Below are 21,668 nucleotides of genomic sequence, written 5' to 3'. Positions count from 1 at the left end.
AGAGGGGGCAGCGCTGACCCATAGTAGGCTGACATGGGAAGGTCCAGGAAATATATTATATATTTTATATATATATATATATATATATATATATATACACAGTTGTGCTCATAAGTTCACCTACCCTGGTAGAATTTATGATTTCTTGGCCATTTTTCAGAGAATATGAATGGTAAAACAAACATTTCTTTCACTCATGGTTAGTGTTTGGCTGAAGCCATTTATTATCAATCAACTGTGTTTACTCGTTTTAACTCATAATGACAACAGGAACTACCCAAAAGTTGCCCATTCCTCATGGAAAAAAGCCTCCAGTTCCTGGAAATTCTTGGGCTGTCTTGCATGAACTGCACGTTTGAGATCTCCCCAGAGTGGCTCAATGATATTGAGGTCAGAAGACTGAGATGGCCACTACAGAACCCTCACTTTATTCTACTGTAACCAATAACAAGTCAACTCGGCCTTATGTTTTGGATCATTGTCATGTTGGAATGTCCAAGTATGTCCCATCCGCAGCTTCCTGGCTGATGAATGCAAATGTTCCTACGGTATTTTTTGATAACATACTGCATTCATCTTGTCATAAATTTTGACCAAATTTCCTGTGCCTTTGTAGACTACACATCCCCAAAACATCAGCGTTTCATCCACCTCCATTTTTCCAGTAGGAATGGTGTACTTTTCATCATAGGCCTTGTTGACTCCTCCCCAAATGTAGCGTTTATGGTTGTGGCCAAAAAGCTAAATTTTGGTCTCATCACTCCAAATTACTTTGTGCCAGAAGGTTTGAGGCTTGTCTCTGTGCTGTTTGGCATATTGTTAGTGGGATACTTTGTGGCATTTGCGTAGTAATGGCTTTCTTCTAGCGACTCGACCATGCAGCCCATCTTTCTTCAAGTGCTTCCTTATTGTGCATCTTGAAACAGCCACACCACATGTTTTCAGAGAGTCCTGTATTTCACCTTAAGTTGTGGGTTTTTCTTTGCATCCCAATTTTCCTGGTAGTTGTGGCTGAAATCTTAGTTGGTCTACCTGACTGTGGTTTAGTTTCAACAGAAGCCCTCATTTTCCACTTCTTGACTGGAGTTTGAACACTGCTGATTGGTATTCTCAATTCCTTGGATATCTTTTTATATCCCTTTCCTGTTTTATACAGTTCAACTACATTTTCCCGCAGATCCTTTGACAATTCTTTTGCCTTCCCCATGACTCAGAATCCAGAAACCTCAGTGCAGCACTGGATGAAAGATGCAAGGGTCTGTCAGGAGTCCAGAAACTCATTTACCTTTTATACACACACACACTAATCACAAGCAAACAGATCACAGGTGGGGATGGTTACCTTTAATAGCCATTCAAACCCCTTTGTGTCAACTTGTGTACATGTTATCAGGCCAAAATCAGCAGGGTATGTAAACTTTTGATCAGGGTCATTTGGGTAGTTTCTGTTGTCATTATGATTTAAAAAGAGTAAACACAGTTGATTGATAATAAATGGCTTCAGCCAAACACTAACCATGAGTGAAAGAAATGTTTTTGTGTTCTCATTCATATTTTCTGAAAAATGGCCAAGAAATCATAAATTCTGCCAAGGTATGTAAACGTATGAGCATAACTGTATATATAAATAAATACTTTGAAAACACATCAGATCTCAATGGAGAAAAATATCATGCTGCATATCTATACTACTGATAGCAACTGGGTAATGAGTTAGGAACGAAAGGATGCCACATTGTTTGATGGAAATGAACATTTTCAACCTATAGAGGGCTGAATTCAAAGATACCCTGAAAATCAAAGTAAAAATATGGTGGAGCAGGCTAGTCCATTTTGCTGAAATTTCATTGCAGCAACTCAAAATGATACTCAGTGGTTTTGTATGGCCCCCATGTGCTTGTATGCATGCCTGACAACGTCGGGCATGCTACTAATGAGACGACGGATGGTGTCCTGGGGTATTTCCTCCCAGATTTAGACCAGGGCATCACTGAGCTCCTGAACAGGCCGAGGTGCAACCTGGCGGTGCCGGATAGACCGAAACATAATATCCCAGAGGTGTTCTATTGGATTTAGGTCAGGCAAGCGTGGGGGCCATTCAGTGTTATAAATTCCTTCATCCTCCTGGAACTGACTGAATACTCTCACCACATGAGGTCAAGCATTATCGTGCACCAGGAGGAACCCAGGACCCACTGCGTAGGGTCTGACAATGGATCCAAGGATTTCATCCTGATACCTAGTGACAGTCAGGGTGCCATTTTCTAGCCTGTAGAGGTCTGTGCATCCCTCTATGGATAAGCCTCCTCAGACCATCACCGACCCACCACCAAACCGGTCATGCTGAACATTGTTACAGGCAGCATAAAGTTCTCCACAGCTTCTCCAGACCCTTTCACATCTGTCACATGTGCGCATGGTGAGCCTGCTCCTATCTGTGACAAGCACAGGGTGCCAGTGGCGGAGTTGCCAACTCTGGTGTTCAATGGCAAATGCAAATCAAACTCCACGGTGCCGGACAGTGAGCACAGGGTCCACTAGAGGATATCAGGCCCTTAGGCCACCCTCATGAAGTCTGTTTCTGACTGTTTGGTCAGAGACATTCACACCAGTGGCCGCTAGAGGTAATTTTGTAGGGCTCTGGCAGTACTCATCCTGTTCTTCCTTGCACAAAGGAGCAGATACCGGTCCTGCTGATGGGTTAAGGACCTTCTACGGCCATGTCCAGCTCTGATAGAATAACTGTATGTCTCCTGTAATCTCCTCCATGCTCTTGAGACTGTGATGGGAGACACAGCAAACCATCTGGCAATGGCACGTATTGATGTGCCATCCTGGAGGAGTTAGACTGCCTGTGCAACATCTATAGGGCCTCATGCTACCAGTAGTGACACTGACCCTAGCCAAATGCAAAAAGTGAAAAACAGTCAGAAAAGATGAGCAGGGAAAAAAATGTCAGTGGTCTCCACCTGTAAAACTATTCCTGTTTTGGAGGTGGTCTCATTGGTGCCATCTAGTTCCTATCTAGTGTACCCATTGTTAATTTCATTAACACCAAAGCGGCTGAAACTGATTAACAACCCTCTCTGCTACTTAACTGACCAGATCAATATCCCAGGAGTTTAATTGACTCTGATTAAAGTGTTCCTTTCATTTTTTTTGAGCAGTGTGTGTGTATGTGTTTGTCTGTGTATATATATATATATATGTGTATATGTATATATGGTCTGGAGACGTGCTTGGCCAGTCCATCACCTTTACCCTTAGCATCTTTAGCAAGGCAGTGGTCGTCTTGGAGGTGTGTTTGGGGTCGTTATTATGTTGGAATACTGCCCTGCGGCCCACTCTCCGAAGGGAGAGGATCATGCTCTGCTTCAGTATGTCACAGTGCATGTTGGCATTCATGGTTTCCCTCAATGAACTGTAATGCCGGCAACACTCATGCAGCCCCAGACCATGACACTCCCACCACCATGCTTGACTGTAGGCAAGACAGACTCTTCTTTGTACTCCTCACCTGATTGCCCCCACATACACTTGACACCATCTGAACCAAGTAAGTTTATCTTGGTCTCATCAGTCCACAGGACATGGTTCCAGTATCCATGTCCTTAGTCTGCTTGTCTTCAGCAAACTGTGGGCTTTCTTGTGCATCATCTTTAAAAGAGGCTTCCTTTTGGGACGACAGGCATGCGGACCAATTTGATGCAGTGTGTGGCATATGGTCTGAGTACTGACAGGCTGACCCCTTCAACCTTTGTAGCAATGCTGGCAGCACTCATACGTCTATTTTCCAAAGACAACCTAACCTCTGGATATGATGCTGAGCACGTGCACTCAACTTCTTTGGTCGACTATGGCGAGGTCTGTTCTGAGTGGAACCTGTCCTGTTAAACTGCTGTATGGTCTTTAAATCAAAAAGTGTGCACAAATATAGGCCCAAATGCACCGCTCAGCGCCAAAAATGAATTGAACTCCAAGATAATAGATATCCCAGTTATAGCTTATATATAAAATATATCAGTTAGCAGCTACTGAAAAAACACAGCATACAGTGGGGACGGAAAGTATTCAGACCCCCTTAAATTTTTCACTATTTGTTATATTGCAGCCATTTTCTAAAATCATTTAAGTTCATTTTTTTTTCCTCATTAATGTACACGCAGCACCCCATATTGACAGAAAAACACAGAATTGTTGTCATTTTTGCAGATTTATTAAAAGAGAAAAACTGAAATATCACATGGTTCTAAGTATTCAGACCCTTTGCTCAGTATTTAGTAGAAGCACCCTTTTGATCTAATACAGCCATGAGTCTTTTTGGGAAAGATGCAATAAGTTTTTCACACCTGGATTTGGGGATCCTCTGCCATTCCTCCTTGCAGATCCTCTCCAGTTCTGTCAGCTTGGATGGTAAACGTTGGTTAACAGACATTTTTAGGTCTCTCCAGAGATGCTCAATTGGGTTTAAGTCAGGGCTCTGGCTGGGCCATTCAAGAACAGTCACAGAGTTGTTGTGAAGCCACTCCTTCGTTATTTTAGCTGTGTGCTTAGGGTCATTGTCTTGTTGGAAGGTAAACCTTCGGCTCAGTCTGCGGCCCTGAGCACTCTGGAGAAGGTTTTCGTCCAGGATATCCCTGTACTTGGCCACATTCATCTTTCCCTCGATTTGCAACCAATCCTCCTGTCCCTGCAGCTGAAAAACACCCCTACAGCATGATGCTGCCACCACCATGCTTCACTGTTGGGACTGTATTGGACAGGTGTTGAGCAGTGCCTGGTTTTCTCCACACATAACGCTTAGAATTAAGGCCAAAAAGTTCTATCTTGGTCTCATTAGACCAGAGAATCTTATTTCTCACCATCTTGGAGTCCTTCAGGTGTTTTTTCTAGCAAACTCCATGCAGGCTTTTATGTGTCTTGCACTGAGGAGAGGCTTCCGTCGGGCCACTCTGCCATACAGCCCTGACTGGTGGAGGGCTGCAGTGATGGTTGACTTTCTACAAATTTCTCCCATCTCCCGACTGCATCTCTGGAGCTCAGCCACAGTGATCTTTGGGTTCTTCTTTACCTCTCTCACCAAGGCTCTCCCCCCCCAATAGCTCAGTTTGGCCGGACGGCCAGCTCTAGGAAGGGTTCTGGTCGTCCCAAACGCTTCCATTTAAGGATTATGCCACTGTGCTCTTAGGAACCTTAAGTGTAGCAGAAATTTTTTTTGTAACCTTGGCCAGATCTGTGCCTTGCCACAATTCTGTCTCTGAGCTCTTCAGGCAGTTCCTTTGACCTCATGATTCTCATTTGCTCTGACATGCACTGTGAGCTGTAAGGTCTTATATAGACAGGTGTGTGGCTTTCCTAATCAAGTCCAATCAGTATAATCAAACACAGCTGAACTCAAATGAAGGTGTAGAACCATCTCAAGGATGATCAGAAAAAATGGGCAGCACCTGAGTTAAATATACGAGTGTCACAGCAAAGGGTCTGAATACTTAGGACCATGTGATATTTCAGTTTATCTTTTTTAATAAATCTGCAAAAATGTCAACAATTCTGAATTCTTTCTGTCCCCGCTGTATATACACAAATTGCAATTTAAAGCAGTCCAGTATTCCATATGTCTTCAAACCACCATTAGCAGCGCTCATATCAAGATTTATATTTATGACATGCTTGCATAGAAAATCTTCATATATGCAAAAAGAGTCCCATGAAGTGATATCAGGAGAATAGTTTAGGTTTTCTTATAGGTGATTAGAAAGTTCTTTAAATGTATACACCACACACCAAGGCCCGTCACCACGTGTAAAGAAATTCCCCCTTTTGGGGTTACACTCACCAGAAAACTGATAAAATTAAGCCTCCCAAGTATAGCTTTTGTTCTCACTTCACAGGAAATTCCACTGACTATTTTCACTCCAAAAACCAAATTACTCAGCAAACTGAGTACACATTTAAAGAACTTTCTAATCACCTATAAGAAAACCTAAACTATTCTCCTGATATCACTTCACGGGGCTCTTTTTGCGTATATGAGGATTTTCTATGCAAGCATGTCAGAAATATAAGTCTTGATATGAGCGCTGCTAATGGTGGTTTGAAGTCATATGGAATACTGGACTGCTTTAAATTGACATTTTGTGTATATATGCTGTATGGTCTTGGCCACCGTGCTGCAGCTCAGTTTCAGGGTCTTGGCAATCTTCTTATAGCCTAGGCCATCTTTATATAGCGCAACAATTCTTTTTTTCAGATCCTCATCGAGTTCCTTGCCATGAGGTACCATGTTGAACTTCCAGTGACCAGTTTGAGAGAGTGATAGTGATAACACCAAATTTAACACACCTGCTTCCCATTCACACCTGAGACCTTGTAACACGAACGAGCCACATGACACAGGGGATAGTGGACCCAATTTGGACATTTTCATCTAGGATGTACTCACTTTTGTTGCCAGCGGTTTAGATATTAATGGCTGTGTGTTGAGTTATTTTGAGGGGACAGCAAATGTACACTGTTATACAAGCTTTACACTCACTACTTTACATTGTAACAAAGTGTCATTTCTTCAGTGTTGTTGTCACATGAAAAGATATAATAAAATATTTACAAAAATGTGATGGGTGTACTCGCTTTTGTTAGATACTGTGTATGTGTGTGTGTGTGTGTGTATATAAAATGTCCATGCACTAAAAGCAGGACACCATCACTGGCTGCGACAACTCATGACTATGCAAACAGTCAAAGAAAATATTAAAATTAGAAACGCACCACAGTAACCTGATGAAAAATGGAAAATAACCTATTTTACTGCCTTGAATGTCAAACCTGCCATGCAAACTTAACATAGAAAGGAGGGCCCTTCCTAAACCTAAAATGACTGCCCTGCTTCACAATCCTCAAAATAAAGAACTCTGCACCAACATGGCACAGATGGGTAATATTTTTTTTTTTTAATTATGCATTTATTACAAATCATTTCACAAGTAAGAAAGTTTTACATATGTTAATTTAAACTATATGTTTTGCTCTTTCCCTGGTGACAGTAGAAAGTATCAAAAGTTCAGGCACATGTTTTTTTACTTCTGACAACTACAACTGTGACAGTTGTAAAATAATTACATGTGTTGTGCACTCTGGTAGTGTGGAATTACAGAACTCAACCAAAACTTGCTAAGGGATGCATTGTTGATGATTAAAATTATAATGCAAGAAAATGTAGGAAACCAGTGGCATACCGTTCACTGTTTTTACTGTTACAACAGATCGAAAATGGTCTATTATATGATTTAGCATAGCTTAATCTTATTTTGGTAACTAAATGTTATACAAGAATTGTATTGATGTATAGGTCTTAATTGCACGTCATAATATAACAAATGTTGTCACCTGCTACCAGGTTGGGGCGAATACAAACCATTGAATAATTTACTGACTCTTCAGGAAAATGACATTGCTTCAGCACTGTGGTGTATTTGCTCTACTACCATATGCAGTAATTGCTGCAGGAGATTAGATATTATTCTTAATTTTCTTTGCCGTTTGTCAAGTGCCTATTTGTTGTCATAGCTGCCACAGCAAATCAAATGACTTTGCACGCAGGACTGCACCCTTAGGAATAGGTCAGGGTGTGATTTCCATACAACGAAAGCAAATGTTTATACACTTCAGGAGTCTACAATCAGCTTTTGGCACTATTATCTTTGTAGTACACAGGAAAGTGCCTTTGAAAAGAACACATAAAGTGTAGAAAGTATTCATTAATACACAGAAACGTACGTACATATTTATTTTTACAAAAAAGTGTATCCATTTTTTCCAGTACATACATTTCATTTTTAGTGAATTGCATTTTTATGAGCATCTTGTGTAATTAATGCGCATGAACAAAGGCATTTGTAATACAAATGTATTGTGAGAATGTATTTTGCATGTTGGGCACTGAAGTCAGCATAACTTTAATTTATTTACTTAGTTTAGTGAAAATTCATTTGGCAACTGTTCAAGATGGCACAACCCTCTTAAATGCTTTGTTTATATTTTTTCTTTATCATTATTCATTTTTGACAACTGGATAAAGACATATCAAGGCCAATGTACTAAATTAAATAAACATGAGCAGGGCTAAACTGCAGGATCAGGGTAAGGCCCCTTTCACACATGCTGTCCATTTGTCCATTTTTCATCCATCCATTGACGAATTGAAAACGGACATCAATGCACCTCTATGGAAAAACCGTTGTAAATGGATGATTATCCATTTACATCAGTTTACATCCGCATCCATCAACATCCTTTTTTTGAAACGGATCAAACCTCTATTTTTCTTTTGTTAAAAAATAGATCTGGCGAAAAATGGATGTAACCTGACAAACAGTATGTTTTCTATCTGTATTTGCATTGGTATTGGATGTAAATAAACTGATGAGAAAATTATGAAAAACTTATGCGTACCCGATAAAAGCCTGATGGAAATCTGATGAAAACTTCATCTGTTTTTTCTTTGAAAAGACGTAACTGAACTGATGAAATTAATGGTCCGTAGGTGTGAAAGGGGCCTTAAACTGCACAATTAAATTTAAACTGCACAATTAAATTTAATAAACGGAGTTAGGACAGAGGTGACACCACACAGTATTCCCCTGACAAGCCAGCAGCCCCAGTGCCTGAGGCGGTATCTGGTCACGTTTTTACCTACGCCATTTCCGGTCCGGCTGGTTGTCGGTGTGAGCCGGTGGAACGCACGCCATCCACGGAGGTGGGACGGAGGTGACTCCACACAGTATTCCCCTGACAAGCCAGCAGCCCCAGTGCTGGGATAGGCACTTTTAAATGTGAGGAGCCATTTGGCCACTTTTTTTATCTTGATTTTAACATTAAAAAACGGAATTATGCTATGGATGTTTTCTTGCTTTTTCTGTATATCCTGCCTTTGCCATTGAGGAGGAAGGTCCCTATCATATCCATCTCATCATATATGAGCAGGCACTATCCTGCATAATCGCAGTTTGGCTATCTTTCCTAGGAAAGAAGTCAAATTGGTCTGGTAAGCAGATCACTTATCTATTCACTTATTGTTGTCCATATTTCCATTTCTTTGTTGGAAGACACTGCTATAATGGGAAGATTGAAGCTTCTTCATATATATGTTTTGTTGTGGACTTTTCTGTGGATCTTTTTTTCACTCATTTATATGTTTACACTTGTTATTTTTTGTTGGGATTGTATCCTAGGAGACGATTATAAATCAACACTTTCTTAATTGTTTGGTATAAAAATTATTAATTAGCTATTAAAGCGTGATTCCGTCATTAAAAAAAAAAAATTTAAAAGTCAGCAGCTACAAACGCTGTAGCTGCTGACTTTAAATAAGTACTTACCTGTCCTGTGTGCCCGCGATATCGGCTGCCCGAGGCCAACCCGTCCCTTGGCTCTCGGGTCCTGGCACCGCCATCCTAGGTAAGGGAAACAGGCAGTGGAGCCTTGCGGCTTCACTGCCAGTTTCCTACTGCGCATGCGCGAGCGGCGCGGCGCTTTATAAATGGGACGCGATTTGTTGTGGGACACACACAGTTCCCATAACACACCGCGCCCCATTCCCCAGAAGACAACGCGGGAAGCAGAAGACTGAAGATCACCTCGGTGTAGGAAGGGGCAGATTAGGAAGACTGCCTAGCAACAGCCATTTTACGTAAGCAAAAATATTTTTTTTTCTTTTTCTCCATTTTTTTGGGTATTTTTTGGTGCTTTTTTTTTTTTTTTTCAGGGTGGACTTCCACTTTAAGCACTGTTCTTATTTAGCGCCCCCTACATTCAACTTTTTCACATACCATTAGGAGCACACCACTTCTTGAGGGGAGCAGCAATTTATTTATATTTTTTAGATTTTTTTTAGTAGTTTGGTGCGGAGTTTTTTCACTTAAACAATTAAATTGTACGCCCACATATGTAAGTGACCGTGAACATTCTCTTACATGCTCGATAATAATCTATTAACTTGTCTAGTTACACCTTTGTCCAGTGCTTTGGCATTCTAATTTGCCATGACATTGAACATCTAGATAATTTTGCTGTTATGCATACTGTTTCCCTAAGGTGCATTTCTAAATGCACATGGCAATTTAAAAAAAATAACAAATCTCTTTCTAAGCATTGACTGTGCATGTGCCAAACTAAAAGGTATGTAAAAAAAAAAAACATAAGCTATGCTGTTATACGAAAAAGTCAGTATATGTATATCACTATTTTCCATTGGATTCTGTATTCCAAGCACCAGCATAGGAATTTTGTGCTTGACCTCCTGGACGCGTGCCCAAAGATTCATGCATAAGCAGTACAATAACCACACTTTTAGAGTCTCCTATAAAGTGGAAGTTCAGTCTAATCTTGAACCTGGTCCCACTCCCATTCTAATGCCCCGTACACACGGTCGGACATTGATTGGACATTCCGACAACAAAATCCTCTGATTTTTTCTGACGGATGTTGGCTCAAATTTGTTTTGCGTACACACGGTCGCACAAAGTTGTCGGAATTTCCGATCGCGAACCATGCGGTCACGTACACCACGTACGACGAGACTAGAAAAGGCCAGTTCAGAACCAAGCGCGGCACCCTTTGGGCTCCTTTTGCTAATCTCGTGTTAGTAAAAGTTTGGTGAGAGACGATTCGCGCTTTTTCAGACTCGTGGCTTTCAGATCGTTTTCTGCAGTTCAGTTTGTGCTTGTGGGTTTGTATCTGCTCTTCAGTGCGTGCAGCGAGTACCCTTGACTTGTCATTGTGTTCTTGTTCGTTCGTTACTGTTTTTCAGGTCGCTCTTCACAGGCCTTGCTGTTCTTCAGTGCGTTCTGTTACTTCGTTCTGAGCAGCCGACCGTTTTCTAGCCATGTTGCGTATACGTACTCCTCGTAGAGTTCGTGCTGTGCGGGGGCTTGGTGTTGGGGTCCTGACCTTGACACAAGTGCAGTCCATGAACAGGGTGGGGAGGAGTTCATGGACCAAGAATTGGTTGCTTCAGCGTGACCAGTTCTCTCATATGCCTTTGCTCCGTGAGATCCGTGAGAATAATCCTGATGATTTCAGGAAATTTCTCCGGATGACGGACCCCGTATTTCACCGTTTGTTGGCTTCGCTGACCCCCTATATCAGCAGGCAGGATACCTTCATGAGGCAAGCCATCACTCCGGAGCAGAGGCTCGTCGCTACCCTGCGGTACTTGGCGGCAGGGAGAAGTCTGCAGGACTTGAAGTTCTCGGCAGGCATCTCCCCCAGGCTCTGGGAATCATTATCCCAGAGACCTGTTCTGCCATCATCCAGGTCCTGCAGAAGGAGTATATGAAGGTAAGATTTTAATCCTTTAACCTCACATTTTATTGTATTTAATGTTTGATAATATATTGTATTTCTTTCCTCATTCCCTAATTACCATGATTGTAATATGCTGTGAATGTCCCCTTTGTCCTCATGCATGCTGGATTTTTATGTAATTATTTTTTTTGTCCTTCATACATATTTGCCTTCACTAACCTCCCCAGCATGGTCTACGGGCCCTATATTCACCTCATGTAGTCACTTAACAATGTATTTTATCAGCTCCATAGTAGTGTTTTACCCCAAACACCCCCTAAAATGTTTAGAAATGCGATTTGTGCTTTAAATTCTGGCAGAGTGCCAGAGGCTTGTTTTTGTAGTGTCCCCAAATCATTTTTATTAACCCTCCCTCCCCCCAACTGCTAAGTCAGCTGATCCCAATTCTCTATCTATCCTCAATCATCTATCTGCTGACTTTGCCAAACACATACACACTATACCCATCTCTTTTGTGGTCAGATTTATGGATGAATTCCCCAAAGCATGTAGTGCAAGGGCCTGCCTGTATAATTTCAAATGGTACTGTTTCAAGTTTTTGGATCCTATTATTATCTTGATAGGTAATAGCAGACTGTTCAAATCTGCTCAAATGTGTACAATGTGTATTTATATCTTTGTATTATGACACTTCTTACCTGTCCAGTGGGCTGCCAATAGTGTAACTAAGGAGGGGCTGTACCAAGTAATACCCTGTATTTAGGCATTCATCTATCAATGAAGTGAAGAGGGTTACCTGTCCAAAATCCCCCCCCTATAATGTTAGAAATGGCCCATGAGAGGGGGGGAGGGGGAATATGATAGGTGTACCTTATACTTTGGTGTTGTAAAATTCCCCTTAATAAATGTTATCTGTATGTTGGCCAAGAATGTTTGTGTCTAATCTGCTTTCCATGTTTATGTGCAAAAATACTAAGTTTTTTTTGTTTTCCTCAACAGTTTCCTTCCACGCCACAGGAATGGCAGACTGTGGCCTCCCACTTTGCCCAGCAGTGGGACTTTCCTAACTGCGGAGGGGCAATTGATGGGAAACACGTCCACATCGTCCCACCACCCAACTCGGGGTCATACTATTATAATTACAAGGGGTTCAATAGTATTGTGATGTTGGCGGTGGTGTCAGCTAATTACGACTTCCTGTATGTGGACGTGGGGAAGAATGGCTGGATGTCCGATGGTGGAGTCATCGCCCAGATGGAGTTTTACAGGCGTCTCCAGAATGGCAGCTTGGACTTGCTACCTCCAGAAGAGAATGTGGAAGGACTCCCATTCATCTTCGTTGCGGATGAAGCATTTGCACTGGGGGACCATCTTATGCGGCCATTCCTGATGAGGACCCTCACCCCAGAACAGGGGGTTTTTAATTACCGGCTGGCCAAAGCCAGAAGAGTGGTGGAGAACACATTTGGAATCATGGCCAGCCGGTTCCACCTATTTCTGACACCCATCCATATGGCGGAGTATTAACTTAATCATATAATCCTGGCGTGCTGTGTTCTACATAACTTTTTACGCCAACATTCTGCCAACTATGCTGGCTCAGTTGGGCCTGAGTCCGGAATTCTAAATGAAACAACCCTGACGGCACTTGAAAGTGGCCGTCCTGGCTTGCCCTCCCTGAGTGCCTGTGATGTCCGGTTAAGATACCTTGAGTTCTTTGCGGGTAGGGGGGCCATCAATATGCCAGACAATTTGTGAAGCCTTTATCAAATAAAAACAAAAAAAAAAGTAAATCTTTGGTGACATTTACTGCTTGTGTTTGTTTTAGCTGACCCTGACAGAAATGTGGGGAGTCATGAAAATGGTGTGATTGTGTAACCTTATACAAAGCACTGTTGGGTGTTATTTACTAAAGGCAAAGACACTTTGCACTACAAGTGCACTTGAAACTGCACTGAAACTGCACTTGTAGTGCAAAGAGGATTTACCCTTAGGAAATAACCCCCATTTTCACACAAAACAGCAATTACATCACCCCAAACGTGCTGTAGCGTTGAGACAATAATCCACACATTCTTGATTAACAATCTTTTTAATACCTGCACAATCACATGTGCATTTAGAAAAGGTTTTTAAAACAAACCAACATGTTTGTTGTATAACAATTTTTGGGGTGGCATTATCAAAAATAGAAATGTCCATTTAAGATAAAACAGGCATGTGTAAAACCAACAAGAAAGACACAAATCTTGAACTTACAAAGTTCACATTTGGTAGAACTTGAAGGCAATATCATACATGAGTATTTAGGAACTGTGTTTGATATTGCGTTCAGATGGGGTGAAGTCACCCCAGGAAAAGCCAAATTTGGAAGATGCACACAAATTTGCCAATGTCAACATGTGCGACCTGCCATCACGGGGGATCAAGGGACGTGTTTTGGGGGAGAAACCCGTTCCTCTCAGCTACTTTATTATTGAGGAAGGGGTTGCACCCCCAAAACGCGTCCATTGATCTCCCGTGATGGCAGATAGCACATGTTGGCGCACTGTGTGCATCCTCCAAATTTGGCTTTTCTAAAAATCGCTAAAACATTTTTAACATTGTAGCACACCAAAAAAAAAAGGGATTTGGAGGGGTTTTAAACTCGCCCCAAAACATCAATGATGTTTTTATTTTTATGAATAACATCATTGATTTTTTTTCTTGAGGTTTTCCAATTCTAAATTACACCCCATGATCTCCCCGATCAGGATCTGGGCACTTTCTGATGTGAAAGGATCTGGATCCACAACATCACGATCACCTAAAAAGAGAGAAACCAAACAAAAACAGGTATCAAAAATATGCCGGCATCCATCTCTTACCTGAGCCTGTGGTCGCAGACACTCACCTGTTGTGGTGACAATTTCCACCACCTCTTCTTCCTCCTCCTGCACTTCTTGGGTTGGGGGGATTACCCCTTCTTCCAGAGGTGGGGGGTCTGTGGTCTCCTCGGATGAGGGGTGTCCTCCGAGTCTTTTCTCCCCTATGTAAAACAAAAATGGTATACTTAGCACACAGATATTTGATGGCAGAACTATAAATAGGAAACATTGCTTGGAAGTGGGGTACAATTGTCTATTTTGGTAGAGTTCCAAAATGTAGCATTTTCAGTGTCCTTTGTCAAGCTGCAATACTTTACCTGTTTGGTACAAGCTTCACAGATGGAGTCACCCCTATAGTATACACTGGAGCACCTGTGTGGCCCCCCTAATAAAAATGGTGTTCTGGTGTCCCACACTAGTGCTCCAGTGTCCAGATGTGAAAAAAGCTGCTCAGTGTCCTCTCCTAGAATCTAGTTTGCATTTCATTCAAGTAACAAAGCTATCTACACAACCAAATTAGGTTCATACAAGTAGGGCGTAAAAAATGTGGCCAAATGCATATGGCCAAAACAATGGTGTTTTATAGGCCGAACGAAAAATGTTTGATACGAACGAATAATGTGCCCATGAACATGAAAGTTGCCATTTTAAAATGTACACTTTTAAGAAAAGCACATGGAGCAGCACGAACGTCATAAACATAAAGAATAGGAACACAGCACAACTACTTACTTTTTTGCAGCACTCTCCGGATCTTTCTGTACTGCTCATGTTCTCGTAATTTGAGGTCTGACCACCGCTTCCTGAGCTGATCTTTCGATCGTCGTACCCCGAAATTCCGGTGCAGACTCCTGACCACTTTCGCCATGATCTTGGCCTTTCTGACATTGGGGTTGGGGTAAGGTCCATACTTCCCATCATAGTCAGCCTTCTTCAGGATGTTGACCATCTCCAACATCTCCCCAAAGGACATATTTGATGCCTTAAATCTCCTTCTGGATCGGGACGTGTCCGGATTCGGGCTTTCCTCCTCCTCCTCCTCATTCCTGTAATTAGCACGCACCTGCTGTGTATCCGCCATGTGCTCTTCCCCCACTGCGCAGAACGAAAAGGGGCGGGGTATAGACTAGAAAGAACGTCAGGGGCGGGCGGAGTTACACGCATGCGCAGTGTGTATAAAGCGTAACACGCGTGCGTATTATGTACGATCTGTGAGCGGAGGAAGGAGCATCGGAGGCGCCGATCGTGATAACGAAGGTAAGATCTAAACTTGGGCCTATACAGCTTCGAAATTGAAGCCCATATTGTAACAAGATTAGGAGAGTTTGGCCTGACCTTAGGGTTTGTCTTGTGTTGTGTCTTGCAGAGAAAATGGATGGCTTCAATGACCACAACTTCCTCCCCCTGTTCATAGACAAATACAGGGAGCTGCCCTGTCTGTGGCAGGTGAGACATCCCCATTATAACAATAAACAAAAGAGGCAGGCAGCGCTGGAGAAACTGCTGGAGTTGGTGAAGCCGGTGGTCCCCACAGCAACCATTCCCTATTTAAAAGCCAAAATTGGTGGCCTGAGGAGCACTTATCTTAGGGAACGCAAGAAGGTCACGAATTCCCAGAGGTCTGGAGCTGCAGCAGATGACATTTATGTCCCCAGGCTGTGGTACTATGAGAGACTACGATTTCTGTCAGACCAGACTGAAGTCAGGGAATCCCTCTCCACTCTTCCTTCCACTCTTCCTTCCACTCTTCCTTTCACCCCAGCTGAGGCTTCCGATGTCCAACCTGGGCCTTCCAGCCAGGACGAAGTGGAGGAGCCCAGCTGGAGTCAGGTATAGCATTCTTCTACAGATTTCTTGTCAATAAAGAAATTATCTTTACTAGATGTCATTATTGATCACTAATTGCTGATTTAAAAAAGTGTTTTACATATCAATAGACAATAGTGGGCACCCAAAATTGGGACAAGAATGAAAAATGCTGGGCTCAGAATGATAGTCTGTTATATTTGTTAACATTCAATTTGCAACAGTCAGGAGGTGACAATTGTGTGTGAATGATGACTAAAAAACTAAAACTATGTCCCTTTTTCATACACAGGAAGACCTCAGCCAGGAGGAGGCTGTGGAATGTGGCAGCCAGGAGGAGGCGGGGATTAGTGGCAGCCAGGAGGAGGCAGGGCTAAGTGGCAGCCAGGAGAAGCCTGGGACAAGTCGCAGCCTGACAGAATCGCAGTTTCCTCCCCTCCGCCTTCCATACAAAAGACCCAGGAAGGGGAGTCACATGCAGGATTCTGCACTCAGGCTTATTCAGGAGGCTTCTGTATCCCTCAGAGCCTTACCCACTCCTGAAGAGGCCTTTGCCTGCATGGCTGCCACAAAACTGCCGGGCATGCAGGAGGGTCAACGCCTCATGTGTGAGCAACTTATTTATAAAGTCCTAACTAAGGGGGTGAGTGGCAAAATCACACCCAATACCGACGTGATTGAGTTGGACCATCCTCCTCCTCCTCCTCCTGCTGCCACAACTGCACCACCACAGCCACAGCGTGGAAGGAAACGTGGAAAGAAGAACAGAGAGTGATGGCCCTGGGTTCAGTCTGGTCTGACAAAAGCTGCAGTCTCTTGTATGACCATAGCCTGGGGACACAGATGTCATCTGCTGCTTTCCGGATCTCTGGGACTTCTGGAACTAGACTGCACTCTGTTAGATAAGGACTCCTCAGGCCACCAATTTTGCTTAAAAATAGTTGATGTGTGCCCTGGGGGTCCAAGGCTTCACCCATTTCTGCTGTTTCTCCAGCGTTGCCTCCCTCTTTGTTTAGTTGTGAGCCCTTAATAAATGAATTTTTGGGGAAAATTATACTCTCCTATGTGAATTTTCCTTCAAAAAGGACAGTTTGTTGGTGAGGATTCAGGTACATTTCGAAAGTACAACGTGAAATTAACAACATCAAACAATCTCCTACAGATTAAATATAACAACATATCAATGGTGTTGTGGTAACTTGACACACAAAACATACACAAAAAAATTCTGGAGTAAAAATAAAAATACAATAAAACAAAGATCTGCTTTGAAAAAAAGACAAACCAAAAAAAAAAATAATCTGCCTTAAAACCAAGAAAAAAAATTCCAACAGAAAAAAAATGGTGTCAGATGTGACAAATCAAAATATATTAAGGGAATCCCGATAAATTATATAGAAATACGTTTGTGAGAAGTCTGTGTGAATATGAGCAGCAAAACGACTTCATTCTTCTCACATTATAAAGAAGAAGAGAGTGCGCTGTATTAAACCATTTTTAACATTGCACCATGACGAAAGTGTTGTATCCATTGCGAACGCTAAGTTTACCAGACCGAGCTGTTCCGTCTCGGAATTTCTTCTGAGCATGCGTGGCACTTTGTGCGTCGGAACAGGCCACGCACACGTTCGGAATTGACTCGATCGGATTTTGTTGTCGGAAAATTTTATAGCCTGCTCTCAAACTTTGTGTGTCAGAAAATCCAATGTTAAATGTCCGATGGAGCCCACACACGGTCGGAATGTCCGACAACACGCTCCGATCGGACATTTTCCATCGGAAAATCCGACCGTGTGTACGGGGCATAAGTCCTGTACTAACTAGTCTGTAGAGGAAAAATGTGTATACTTACCCATTCGCTGGGTGCTCCGTTCCGAACGCATGATAGGCTTCCAGCACCGACTTCAGGGTACAGGAGGGACAGCCGACAACTGTATTTGTTTTTTTTCACCTTTTTGTTTCTTCTATTTCAATCTGGTGTTCCAGCCAGTAAGTCTGTTGTTTTTCAACAGAAAAGCTCTTTTGCAATTACAGAGATGAGCTAGACCATTTAACACTGGCAGGGATGCTTATAATGATCAGCGTTTATTTACTTATGTTAAACCTTTTATCCACAAACCTTTATCCCGGTTGTTAGGGGTCCAGCACCTGCCAGCATCCTAACAGCCAGTGACTGATACTTGCTGGGCACTTTAAGCTGTGGGTATCTGCAGACAGGGGGTTTATCGCAATCTGGAAATTATCTTTAAAAATAAGGGGGCCCCAGATACAGCCCCCCCCATGTGAATAAGTAAGGGGTACATTGCATCCCTATTCATTTACAAAAGAAAGAATGTACGCTCTGGCTGAAGGTTCGTTCAGTTGAACACACATTCAGCTGTTTTCATAAGATTCTTCATAGACTGTACACAGTGCAGAAGTCTCCCTTATATTGTTTCCCTTGCTGGTCAAATGTTCTTACCCTATTAACTCAAATGGTTGAAAGATATTTTTCTCTTAGGATTGAATGATAGGGGTTTTAACATCCACCCAGTGAAAGGTAACAGGAAAGTTGTATTTATTACACTATATTACAAACATTACAGGAATTTATCGTTAAAGGGGTTGTAAAGGTAATTTTATTATTTTTTTTAAATAACTAACATGTCATACTTACCTTCACTGTGCAGCTCGTTCTGCACAGAGTGGCCCCGAACCTGGTCTTCTGGGGTCCCTCTGCGGCTGTTTCAGCTCCTCCCCGCAAGAACTAACCACCTTAATGCGAGCTCCCTCGCATGGTGGTTAGTTATTGCGGGCGCGCTCCCGTGATACAGCCGGCGGCTATAGCCGCTCACTGTATCACTCGGCCCTGCCCCCCGGTGCGCCGCGTCATCGGATGTGATTGACAGCAGCGCGAGCCAATGGCTGCGCTGCTTTCAATCCATCCACTGCAGCCAATTAGCGACCAGGCTGAGCTGCAATAGAGATGACGGGAACGAGCAGCGGAGATTCGAGGTGTCAGGTAAGTAAAACGGGGGGGCTGGGGGCGGCGGTATTGTCAAAAGTTTTTTCACCTTAATGCATATAATGCATTAAGGTGAAAAAATTTTTACCTTTACAACCCCTTTAAGCTTGCACAAATCTTGAGATATTGTTAGAGGGGACCTTCCTGTCTCATACCCGGAACAAAATATCGTCGGGCTGAGCGGCACTCTGTGAATGAATACAAAGCTTCCTCTGATTGGCCAAATCGGAGAGGCAGGCTGGTGACATCACAATCCGTGACTCAGCCAATCAGAGGAAGCTTTGTATTCAAGGATACACAATTTTGTTCTGGGTATGAGACAGGAAGGTCATACAGTGCTGTATACTGTATGTAGCTGAGGCTACATATAGTTTATACAGCATGCCCAGTAGGCTCATGTTAGTGATGGAAATAATTTGTTTGGGTCAGCTTGGCCTAAATTAACTATTTAGATTGTAAGCTCTAATGAGTAGGTTTAACACCAACATGAAAGAGGTCTTAATATACACCACTTTTCTTAGATTCGCTGTGACAGTATACCTTATTGAATCTGTCACAGCAATACCAACAGACAATAAAACTGCTATGAACTACTTGGATTTGGTGCAGTGTTGGTATTTTTAATGAAAGTGTCGCATGGCTTTCATGAATTTGTTGAACAGCTTCTGACAGCATCTACACCGCTAGTAAAGTGTCTGTAATGTTACTGAGTCTCACTATGATTGTGCAGTATCTTTACTGTTCCCAAGCACTGGAAAAGGCTGCAAGTCAAGTTTCAGAAACAGTGTGCAGTATCTTTAGGATGCCAGAGCACTAGAATGGGCTGCAAGCTTGGCATGATGCAAGATTTACCCTGCAGCAAACATAAGAAATATTTGCAGCTGAAGGTAAACTGCAAAAACCTTATGAGGTATCTTCAGATTTGTCTCTCCATAACAAAACCTCCTGCAGCACTGAAGGCTCTCTTGGACATTATGCTGGCAGCAGGCAAACCAGAAGCTCCAGCACATACTGAGCATGCACCTGCCAGTGGTTTGGCATAGATAGCTGGTGTTCTATAGGGTCCCCACGTTTCATAGTGTCTGCATCAGTCCTGGACCTAATGTAGTGAGCAGTCATATGGTTTGGGCACTGTCTTTGAGCGCTGCCTTGCACCTGGGCATGGCTACTGTGGCTTAAAAAAATTGCTGAGGCATCCACTGCGACTGTTGATTAGAGCATCAGGGTCATGTTGCTCGGCAGAGGGGACCCTGCCATGTTTGGGAAATGTGGCAAAGAGGTGCAAATACAACACCTCCTCAAAGTGCTCTATTTTGGGCTCTCTCTGTAATTTTGGCAACAGATCAGACATTTTACGCTTGTATCAGGTATCTAGTAGGTTGCCACCCCAGTAGTAGTCCCTTTTTATCTTTTATTACCAAAATTCTAGGATCCTTGCTCAATCATTTCAACATAAAAAAAACATACATCAGGAATTGCCTGCAGCAGAGGACCCCTAGTCGCTGTCTTTAACAATCTTACCCCACCCAGGTACATTACGTGGGGTTTAAGTGAGGTGGAATGTCCCCCAGAAAGTCCCATTTCCTGCCACCCCCTCTAGCATCCCCAACTCTCCTCTTCCATGTATTTCTCAGTCTCTAGCTGACTCTGCCTCACAGGGATAGAGGTTACAGGCAAATTATCCTTTTGACCCTGGAATGGTGAAAGGTCCTTCCCTTTCTACTGATACTGTGTCTCCAGTTCCTGGACTATTATGTTACACAGTGTATGAGTGTATGCTTCATGAGGAACCGAAGAGAGAATGTATTTATAACTCCGTTTAATCGTGGCTCACCATTTTGGTTGCCTCTGGTAAAAGTGTCAAAATGCTGCAAGTGTCCTAATTGATGAGCTGATCCTCGTGCCATAATTACAGAAGTTATCATTGATGGCACATTTCTGCAGCATGGTCAGCTTTAATCTCCAGTGCTTGGGGAATCAAAAACAGTTAACAGGCAGCTGGTGTTGCAGCTTAAATTCTTTTAGGTGAGCTATGGCTAGATACAATTATCTAAAGCAGGGATCTCCAAACTACGGCACCCAGCTGTTGCCGAACTACACGTCCCATGAGGCATTGTAAAACTGACATTCACAGACATGACTAGGCATGATGGAAATTGTAGTTCCTGAACAACTGGAGGGCCATAATTTGGAGACCTCTGATCTAAAGTGTCCACTTACCCTGGTGGCCTGAAAAAGGATCTCCCAAAAGCCTGATATTTTGTGATGAGCCATAGCACCACTAGGTTAAAAACATGTGCCAGGCAAGATACATGAATTTTCCCTGCAACAGGACAGCCAGCAAGCTATCTTCAAACACAACCTTGCCTGGCTGAAGATGGCGTGATGTTGGCCACTTCTTGACCTGTGTCTGCAGAGCTGCCAGCAGCTTTGGCCCATCTAAGGGCCCTAGCAATAGAAAATCTACCTCCCAAAGAATATAAACCCTGAAACACCTAACCAAACACATAAAAAAAAAAAGATTTTTTTTTAAAAGGTCACATCACACTTGATTCTATTCAACTCTAAGCAAAAAGCTCACCCTCTTCCTCCCACTTCTGTCTGACAGAGCTAGAAGAAGGAGGCAAAATTCTATCTGACAGCACCGGAAGAGAGCGGGCATGACAGACAGGTCACACAAGGCCCAC

The 21,668-nt window shown here is 42.8% G+C and overlaps 1 protein-coding gene across 2 annotated transcripts in view; it reads left to right on the top strand.

The window, feature by feature from the left end:
- RELN (reelin) overlaps window positions 1-21,668 on the top strand; it is an 865,607-nt gene that overhangs the window by 526,599 nt on the left and 317,340 nt on the right. The gene's annotated exons all lie outside the window — the stretch shown is intronic.

This window comes from Aquarana catesbeiana, linkage group LG03 (genome assembly GCF_042186555.1).
Source record: "Aquarana catesbeiana isolate 2022-GZ linkage group LG03, ASM4218655v1, whole genome shotgun sequence".
Classification (NCBI taxonomy): domain Eukaryota; kingdom Metazoa; phylum Chordata; class Amphibia; order Anura; family Ranidae; genus Aquarana; species Aquarana catesbeiana.
This window is presented reverse-complemented; position numbering and strand designations above follow the sequence as displayed.